This window comes from Nicotiana tabacum, chromosome 19 (genome assembly GCF_000715075.1).
Source record: "Nicotiana tabacum cultivar K326 chromosome 19, ASM71507v2, whole genome shotgun sequence".
Lineage (NCBI taxonomy): Eukaryota > Viridiplantae > Streptophyta > Magnoliopsida > Solanales > Solanaceae > Nicotiana > Nicotiana tabacum.
The window spans coordinates 126,898,116-126,908,984 of NC_134098.1; positions in this window are offsets into that span (position 1 = coordinate 126,898,116).

The window sequence follows — 10,869 nt, forward strand, 5'->3', positions numbered from 1 at the left end:
CGAAAATTAATACAAATATTAACACACATTCATGCTTAAATCATGACATTATCATTGAACTAACAAGGATATTTAATATTACCTTTTGCGAAGATTTCACATTAGATAAATAGCTACAATCTACTGATTTCCAAAGTGGAAAATAGTTAACTTTCGGATCCGCAAACTCAGAATCTCGAACAATCCCGAATTTCGGCTTCGAACACAAGAATTCGGCCAAAACTATATCTTCAGTAAATTCGTACTCCAAGAACGATGTTCTTTTGTCTTCGTTGCTAGTTTTGTCTTATGAAATTGCCTCCCTTTTCTAAAATCTCGTTTTTCTTTCCTTTTGTTTTTCTTACTCTCCGTCACTTCAATTTTTTGTTCCTCTCCATTTCATTGCCCTCCCTCTCTTTCTTTTTTTTCATTTGTGTAGTGTATGGATTTGTTTTATAGTTCTTAGAAAACTAGTGATTGTGAAGTGGTGTAAGATCATGTATATGCTGAGTGTGGGATCGTGTGTGTGGGGGTGAAAGAATTGGGGACATAGGGGTTGGGACGTGAGGTAGTGATTAGTTTTATTATATAGGAAATAATCTTTTGGTTTATTTTATTTTTTCTTCTTTTTTTTTGTTTTTTCTTTAAAAAAAAATTAGGGATAAGAAAATTAACTACCCAATATTTAGACTAAAATAATATAGGCAAACTAAATATTTACACTATAATTAAATGACACCCAAAATATACTAAAGCTAAACTAACTTATTTATTATAATTCTAATTAAAAGAAACCATATATATTTGAAAATATTCTTATTCTCTTTATAAATAGGAACAAAATTTATACTATAAGCATGTGAATGTTTTTTTAAAAAATTTTTAACTTTTCTCAAATAAAATCTATTAAAAATAAGATAAAAGTTTTAAAATATCAGGATTAGACCTAGAAAAAATATTTACACTGAAATAGTATAGAATTTGAGTGTGGTCAAAAATTAGTTGTTCACAGCATGCCCCTCTTTGCTTGGAAACATGAAGAGTTTTCAGGCAAATAAAATGAATCAGGTGACTGATTTTTGACCTCACTATTATTTAAAAAGGAAAAGAAGAGAAAAGAAGAGGTTGCGACCGAGCCTTAGTTTTAGGCAGCCTACATATCCCGGGTTCTAAGAGAATCAGGTCCCGTGTAGTTCATGTGGAAAATGACTGATAGAGTATACTTAGATGGAGAGCCGAGCGAAGTTCCGTCGAGGTTCTGATCCGCGGTTCCTACTATTACATCAAAATAAAAAGAAAATTACATACTCTTGATATCTAAGAGTTACAAAATTTCTATCTAAATGCCATCTGGAGTCTTGTCTTGATTCTTGACTTGCTTCCCCCATTGACTTTAGACTGAAACTTGATGCTCTCGATGTAACAAACTATGAAATATTCTCCGATGCTTGATTCTTGATCAGATGATGAGAAGATGGATCTTGAGACCCTATGTCTCCGCATGCATTACGTCAAAGCTGGTTGCAGATGGTATTGAGATCAAACATTCCACTTTCTCTAGCGAGAGATGGAGTCTTTTCTTGCACATCCAGTCCGTACTTTGTAGAAAAACCTGCAAGCCATCAGAAACAAACAAAACGAACAAAACTTTTCTGCCCCAGTTTGCTCAAGGAAATTTTTGTGAGTTATTGAAAATTCATTTAACTATATTTGCTATTGCAGAATAAAGAATTGAAAAAAAGACACGTTTTTCTTTTTTTGAATAATAAGGGATGCCGTACCCTATGTTAATAAGAAGGAAGGCAACCAGGGGATGTAGTACCCTATGTTGACAATAAGATGAGGCTTGTGGCACTCTGAGATACTACTAGGGAATGTCGTACCCTATGTTGGCAGAAAGTAAGGCAGCCAGGGGATGTAGTACCCTGTTTGGCAATAAGGTGAGGCTCTTGGCACTCTGGGATGCTACTAGGGAATGTCGTACCCTATGTTGGCAGAAAGTAATGCAGACAGGGGATGTAGTACCCTGTGTTGGAAATAAGATGAGGCTCATGGCGTTCTGAGATGCTACTAGGGAATGTCGTACCCTATGTTGGCAGTAAAAATGAGGCTCGCGGCACTCTGGGATGCTACTAGGGAATGTTGTACCCTATGTTGGCAAAAAGTAATGCATCCAGGGGATGTAGGACCCTGTGTTGGTGATAAGATGAGGCTCATGGCATTTTGAGATGCTACTAGGGAATGTCGTACCCTATGTTGGCAATAAAAATGAGGCTCGTGGCACTCTGGGATGCTACTAGGGAATGTCGTACCCTATGTTGGCAAAAAGATGAGGCATGTGGCTCTCTGAGATGCTACTAGGGAATGTCGTACCCTATTTTAGCAATAAGAAATGCAACCAGGGGATATAGTACCCTGAGGTGAATATAGGGTATTGATTCCCTATAATGAAACTGAAAATAACATGATTACATGTATATTAGAAGGAAATCAAGTATTTGAGAACTTCACTTTGTGGTGTTTGTCTTTTCACGAACTGTTTCCTAAAATTGTTATGTTCCTGTTCTGAACAAAGAAAGATTCGTTAGTTTTAAAATGGTGGTCAGTTTGTGGACTTGATTTCTTGGGTGACTTGACCTCGAGTCCATTACACTTGTTAGAAAAGTTGACTCTGTCGATGGTCGTACAAATCGCCGGGAGATTCTGTCTTTACTTTCTGGAGATCTTCTTTCTCAACATCAAAACCAGACTATTTTGCGCCTATCACCACTTGTGTTTATGATGCAAACAACCTTGCTCCCAAAACAACTTTTAACTGAGTAACTTTTGTTGAACCTTGAAGCATTGTTCAGTCCTTCAAGCCTTTTGCTCGCCAGGAAAAATCACAGATGGCTTTATGCCTTTGCCCATACGGTGTATGCCCAGCTATCTTTGCTTTATATAACGGAGAAACTGTAACCAATTTTATGGCCTTTTCTTTGCTTTGCTTCGACAAAATTAGACTGAAAGGGACTCAAATGTATTACAACTTAATCAAGAAGTGTCCCTTTCAGAGGAAAAAATAAGAAAGGACTTATCTGGAGGAATATGCTGACTTCAATGAACATGACATGCACTTTGGACTGGATGCCCGATCCGTTTGAACCGTGTAATTCTCGAAATCTCTTGTAAACTTTACTTTAAAACTGAGTTCTTTGTCTTAACCATGCTTGTGTCGGGATGTACGAAGCCTTAAATCGATCAATGATGCCCTTTGTGGGTTTTCACCAATTGACCTCTCTCATTTGCCTTTCTCTCAACTCACTATTGCCTTATAGTGCCCGTGAAGGTTTTCACTAATAAGACTCTCTTATTTAATTTTTTCTCTCTTCAATGGCTGAGGCATTACCCGTAGTATACTGACTTAGCATTCTCGAAAGTTGATCAGAAGGTCTTAGCAGGGAAAGGTAAAAAGAACTATTCAACTGAATTACAACTTTTGGAACCATTTTGATGGAACAACCATCGAAAATAAAATAAAATCATGCCCCAGTTTCTTTGAATACTGGAAAAATATGAATTTTTGTTTTGGTGTGACCGAACCCTAGAGTGAGGCTGCCTTCATATCCTTTCGGAATTAGGTCGAACGTAGTTCAATTAACATGAACTTGTTTTGATGATTTTTTTTATTTTTTTTGTAAACTACATTGGTTCCAAAAGAGGGGAAAACAAAGAAATATAAAAAGGCTTCAAAGGGATAACTAGGGTTGACCAGTGTTTGGGTAGCGAGAATGATAGCCTTTCGTCATCCCAACCTGAAAATGCTAAATATAACAATGCCCCAACAGGGCCATGTCATACATAGTATCTCTTGACCGCATCTGCGTGGGAGGATATATCAGTCACCTTTCCTTCTATATCTGCCAAGTGTAGAGCTCCTTTTGACAATACTTTCTTGACGAGGTAAGGACCTTGCCAATTTGGGGTGAACTTTCCTTTTGCTTCTTCCTGGTGCGGAAAGATACGTTTCAAAACAAGTTGTCCTACCTCGAATTGTCTTGAGCGCACTTTTCTATTGTAAGCGCATGCCATTCTTTGTTGGTATAACTGACCAAAACAAACTGCCGCCAAACGCTTTTCATCAATCAAATTCAATTGTTCCAATCGGGACTTCACCCATTCAGTGTCCTCAATCCCTGCTTCAACGATGATTCGGAGAGAGGGAATCTCAATTTTATCAGGTATGATCGCTTCAATTCCATAAACCAATAAGTAGGGCATTGTGCCAACTGATGTACGGACAGTTGTCTGGTATCCCAAAAGAGCAAAAGGCAGCTTTTCATGCCATTGTCTAGACCCTTGGATCATCTTCCTAAGAATCTTCTTGATGTTCTTATTCGCAGCTTCAACAACTTCATTAGCTTTGGGACGGTAAGGAGTAGAATTGCGATGCTCAATTTTAAATTGTTCACATACCTCCTTCATCAGATGACTATTCAAATTAGCAGCATTATCTGTAATAATGGTTTTTGGAATACCGAAACGACAGATGATGTTAGAGTGAACAAAGTCTACTACTGCTTTCTTGGTAACTACTTTCAATGCAATAGCTTCCACCCATTTTGTGAAGTAATCAATTGCAACCAAGATGAATCTGTGCCCATTTGAAACTTTTGGCTCGATTGGGCCAATGACGTCCATTCCCCAAGCAACAAAAGGCCAAGGAGCCGACATAGGATACAACTCTGAAGGTGGCGAGTGAATCAAATCACTATGAATCTGACACTGGTGGCACTTGCGAACAAAACGAAAGCAATCTCATTCCATAGTAAGCCAATAATATCCTACCCGAAGGATTTTCTTTGCTAGAACATATCCATTCATGTGCGGACAAAAAACTCTTGAATTCACCTCATTCATAATCATTTCAGCTTCTTTGGCATCCACACATCTCAACAAATTCAAATCTAGAGTTCTTTTGTATAGGATTTCCCCACTCAAAAAGAAACCATTAGAGAGTCGCCTAATAGTTCTATTTTGATCCCTGTTAGCATGTTCCGGATATTCTCTTGTTTTCAGAAACTGTTTAATATCACGATACCATGGTTTACCATCTGGTTCTGCTTCAATTGTATTGTAATAACCATGTTGATACCGAATTTGAATTTCTAATGGGTCAATGTGAGTATTACCCGGATATGGAAGCATTGAGGGTAGGGTGGCCAAGGCATCAGCTAATTCATTGTGAAACTTGGGAATGTACCTGAATTCGATGGACTTGAAACTTTTTCTAAGAACCTCCACACATTGTCTATATGGAATGAGCTTGATGTCTCGAGTCTCCCAATTACCTTGAGCCTGCCAAATAAGCAAAATCTGAATCTCCCATCACCAACAGTTCATGCACATTTAGATTTATTGCCATGTTCAGACCCATGATGCAAGCTTCATATTCTGTTGTGTTGTTTGTTCAGAAAAAACAAAGTCGCGCCGTAGCAGGGTAATGTTTCCCAGTAGGTGATACCAGAATTGTCCCAATCCCTACGCCTTTGATGTTGACAGCCCCATCAAAGTATAGTTTCCAAATTTGACAGTCATCTTGGACTACTTCTTCAACTAAATTAACCTCTTCATCTGGGAAATATGTGTTCAAAGATTCATACTCATCATCAACCGGGTTTTCTTCCAGATGATCAGCCAAAGCTTGTGCCTTCATGGCAGTGCGAGTGACATAAACAATATCAAACTCTGTGAGCAAGATTTGCCACTTTGCCAATTTGCCTGTTGGCATCGGCTTCTGAAAGATGTACTTCAGGGGATCCATTCGGGATATGAGGTAAGTTGTATAGGCCAAAAGATAATACCTAAGCTTCTGGGCGACCCAGGTTAAGGCGCAACATGTCCTTTCCAAAAGAGTGTACTTGGCCTCATAAGTGGTGAACTTTTTGCTCAAATAATATATTGCGTGTTCCCTTTTTCCTGTGGCATCATGTTGACCCAGAACACAACCAAAGGAACTATCCATTACTGACAGATATAAAAACAGAGGCCTATCAGGTTCTGGCTGGACCAAAACAGGGGGATTTTACAAATATTCCTTGATCTTATCAAAAGCTTCTTGGCACTCATCTGTCCACTTGATAGCGGAGTTCTTTTCAACAACTTAAAAATAGGCTCACATGTGGTTGTAAGCTGTGAGATGAACCTGCTAATGTAATTCAACCTCCCGAGTAAACTCATGATTTCTGTTTTGTTCTTCGGGGGAGGCAGCTCTCGAATGGTCTTTATCTTGGAGGGATCTAACTCAATGCCTCTTCGACTAACTATAAAACCCAAAAGCTTCCCAGAAGGAACTCCAAATGCACATTTGGCTGGATTGAGTTTGAGATTGTACCTTCGTAGCCTTTCAAAGAACTTTTTCAAGTCTTGCACATGGTAAGCTTGTGTTCTCGACTTAATGATCACATCATCAACGTACACTTCAATCTCTTTATGCATCATGTCATGGAATATGGTAGTCATGGCTCTCATGTAAGTTGCCCCTGCATTCTTCAAACCGAATGGCATGACCCTATAACAATAAGTTCCCCATGGAGTGGTGAAGGCGGTCTTTTCTGCATCTTCTTCATCCATCAGAATTTGGTGATACCCGGCATAACAATCCACAAAAGATTGGATCTCATGTTTAGCACAATTGTCAACAAGGATATGAATGTTGGGTAAGGGAAAGTTGTCCTTTTGACTTGCTTTGTTTAAATCCCTATAGTCAATACAAACTCTGATTTTTCCATCCTTCTTTGGAACCGGCACAACATTTGCTAACCATGTAGTATAACGGACGATCCTGATCACATTTGCACTTAGTTGCTTCGTGATTTCTTCTTTAATCTTATCACTCATGTCTGTCTTAAAATTCCTTTGTTTTTGTTGGATTGGTGGAAAATTAGGGTATGTGGAAAGCTTATGAACTACTAAATCGGCACTCAAACCCGGCATGTCATCATATGACCAAGCAAATACATCTCTGTACTCAAACAAAACTTGAATTATGGCATCTCTAGTCTTTTGTTCCGTATGAATGCTTATTTTTATTTCTCTGATTTCTTCAGGACTTCCCAGGTTAATTGCCTCAGTTTCATTTAAGTTAGTCTTGGGCTTATTCTAAAATTGATCCAATTCCCTTTTTATTTCCTTAAGAGCCTCATCTTCATCATACTTAACTTCTTGATTCATTATTTCAAGATTAGACAGCTTTTTAAGATCTGGGCATGAATTCCGCGTGCATGTCATGTTTTTAAAACCAGCATTAATGAAACTGAAAATGATAAGAAATTAACAAAAATTAGGGAAATGAAAAGACATAATTTTACTATGAAACTGGAACTTCATTTCATTGAATTAGAAAGGATAGAAGGGTTAACATCAAAGCAAAGCAATTAAACTAAAATATCTTGATTACAACCCTTAAAATAATCCAAATACAGAAAAAGCAATAAAACAGACTACCAAGACTCCTTCCTGATGGGAAGAGGAGTTGCTTCCCAATTGTTGAGCGAGGTATCTGGACCAATCAACTGAATACTTGCACGGCTAGGGCCCTCACCAACTTGAACCGTATTGATCTCATAGAACATCTCCTTGAGACCCTGGCAAACTTCATCAATGTCATCTTGAGTAGTAGGATTTTGGACTTCTTCAATTTGTGGCTTGACAAAAGAGTAGGCAATGTGAGGGATTGGTTTGGACAAATTCAAATCATTCTTTTTGCGGTCCTTGGCTTTGTCTATGTCAGCTGATGTTGGTTTAAAACCCAAGCCAAAGGTATCTTTCTTCGAAAAAGGAGCACTAGGGTTCATAATTCCCTGCATAGAGGATCCTAATCCTTTTCTTGGTTCATAGTCGTTCCTCAACATCAGCGCCGCTACCATCATGGATGTGGCTGAAAGACGGGGATGTAGAATTGGTTTTCCTTCTTCCACTTGGTCAACCTCAATCACCTCAAAAGCTTGATATATGATGGATTCACACCCTTACTTTGCCTCAATACATGGAAGGGACAGGTTTTTATAGACGGATGAGGCGTCCTCTCCATGAACAACAACTTCTTACCTATCATACTCGAATTTGACCATTTGATGTAGGGTGGATGGTACAGCTCTGGCCATATGGATCCACGGCCTTCCTAGAAGAAAATTATAGGAAGTCTCCATATCCAACACTGGAAAAACAATGTTAAAATCAACCGGGCCGATTGCCATGGTGAGTTTGATTTCCCCAATAGTGTCTCTTCTTGAACCATCAAAAGCTCTGATGCTGACATTACTACTCTGAATTCTGTTAGTGTCAATTTCAGTTGTTGTAGAGTAGAAAAAGGGCATACATCTACACTTGAGCCTCTGTCAATCATAACTCGTTTTATGTAGTGCCCTTCACATTTCACCATAAGATGCAAAGCTCTATTATGCCCAGCCCCTTCCTCATGCAAATCATCATCACTGAAAGTAACTCTATTTACTTCAAAGAATCTTTCAGCCATTTTTTCTAGCTGATTCACTGTTGTCTTTTCTGAGACATATGCCTCGTTCAGAGTTTTGATCAACACACGGCGATGCCCTTCCGAGTGCAAAAGCAGAGATAACAAAGATATCTGAGTAGGGGTTTTCCTTAGTTGGTCAATGATTGAGTAGTCTTGCATTTTCATCTTCTTAAGGAATCCCTCCGCTTCCTTTTCTGCAACGGGTTCTTTCACTGGCAAGTGACTTTCCCTGGCTTGCTTAGCTTTTCTCAATTCCTCTGGTGAGTAGTACCTTCCAGAGCAGGTCAAACCACCCATTTCATCTGTTTCTTCAGCTATCTCTTATCCTTTGTATGTCATGACAATCTTGTTATAATTCCAGGGAATAGCTTTTGTGTTTGTCACTGGTACTTGTGCAACAAGTTGGATCACAACTGGCTCTGTTATATTTCTCAAACTATTATTCGGAATGATCTTTTGAATGCCCCCAGGGATGTAAAGTTTTGGCCCACCCAATTGAACCTCAACCTTTTTTATGCTTCTAGGGACATAGAGAATCATTTTTTCAGAACTTGCCAAGTTCAAACTAGAACTCGCACTTTTCACAATCAACAGTGCCAATTGCGGTGGACTCACTATCACTTTTGGTTCTTGCCCTATGGTTCCAACATCCATCTCTGTCTTGCCAGACTGCTTATAATCCCGATCATCATAAATCATCCCAATATAATGTGTATTATCATGAGCTGGGAGCGGATTGTTTGTGATATTAGGAGTATCCTCATTGTTTGTTACCACAATTGCCTTTGCTTAAATCAAATTTTCAATGGCTTTATTTAATGTCCAACAATTTTCGATACTATGACCTTGGGTGTTAGAGTGATACTCACATCTTGCATTGGAGTCAAAACCTTTTGAATTTGGATTCACATAACGCGGCATGATAGGTCCAATCAACTTCAACTGCATCAACTTTCGATATAGGCTTGTATACGATTCCCCAATTGGGGTGAACTCTTTATTTGGCTCATGTTCTCTTACATATTCCTGTCGGGGACGAGGATTATATGGCGCATGAAAATTTGGCCGGAGTTGACGGGAGCCTTGTGGAATCGGTGCCCGCCATTGCTGGTGATTGGGAGGCCTAGCATAAGCCTGAGCATTAAACACTGTGTATTGTTGTGGGGGAACTGAGTACCGGGGACCCTGAGGTGGATAGTAATGTTGAGGAGAATTGGATTGTCCTTGTTGGAATTGCACATAAGAAGGAACTATTCCTCTTTGAACTCCCCCGAACCCAGATGCCATCATGGATCCTTCCTCTTTCTTTTTTTCGATTTCCTAAACTGCCTGACCCGCTTTGAATTGCTTGCGTGGTCGCCTTAAGGGCTGCCTGAATCACAATTTTGCCCGACTTAATGCCATTCTCAACTATTTCACCAATCTTAATCGCCTCAGTGAAAGGTTTACCAATGGCGGCCAACATGTAATGGAGGTAATCAGGATCCTGAGCTTGGAGAAAATAGTCAATCATTTCTGCCTCTTTCATTGGTGGTTTGACCCTAGCATCCTGCTCTCTCTCCACTTGATTGCATATTCTCTGAAGCTTTCTGTTGGTTTTTTCTTTATGCTGACAAGAGAGGAGTGGTCTGGAACTATATCAATATTGTACTGAAACTGTTGGACAAAATCTTGAGCCATGTTGCTCCAAACGTGCCAGTGAGATATGTCTTGATCTATGAACCACTCTAAAGCAATTCCTGTCAAACTTTCCCCAAAATAAGCTATGAGTAATTCTTCTTTGCCTCCTTCTCCCCTTAATTGGTTACAATACCTCTTCAAATGGGCAACGGGATCACCATGCCCATCATACTTGTCAAACTTGGGGGTCTTGAAGCCGGGTGGCAAATGAACATGGGGGAACATGCATAGATCGTTAAACGAAACACTCTTGTGGCCTCCTAAACCCTGTATGTTTCTCATGGTTTGTTCCAGGCTCTTCATTTTTCTGGTCATTTCCTCTTGTTCCATATTCTTATCGGGCTTTTCGATCTCGATTGGGAACACGTTCTGAGGAGTATGCTTATATGAATCTGGAATCTTGAAAGCCAGTTCTGGAGAGTAATGTTGGGAATCATGAGCATTCAGTTGTGGATCATTGTTGGACTTTTGAGCAAGAGTCGGTTGAGGAACAGTGGAAGTAGGGACAATGGGTACACAAGGTGGGTCATTTCTGAGGGGTGCGGTTGGAGGACGTGGAATGGAGGTACTGGGGATAGTGGGAAGGTTAATGCTCGGACTAAATCTAGGTTGGTACAATGGGTTACTTGTTATGGAGATAGGCACTTGATTTGCAACTGACACATTATGAAGATTATCCGAAGGCGGCGATGCAT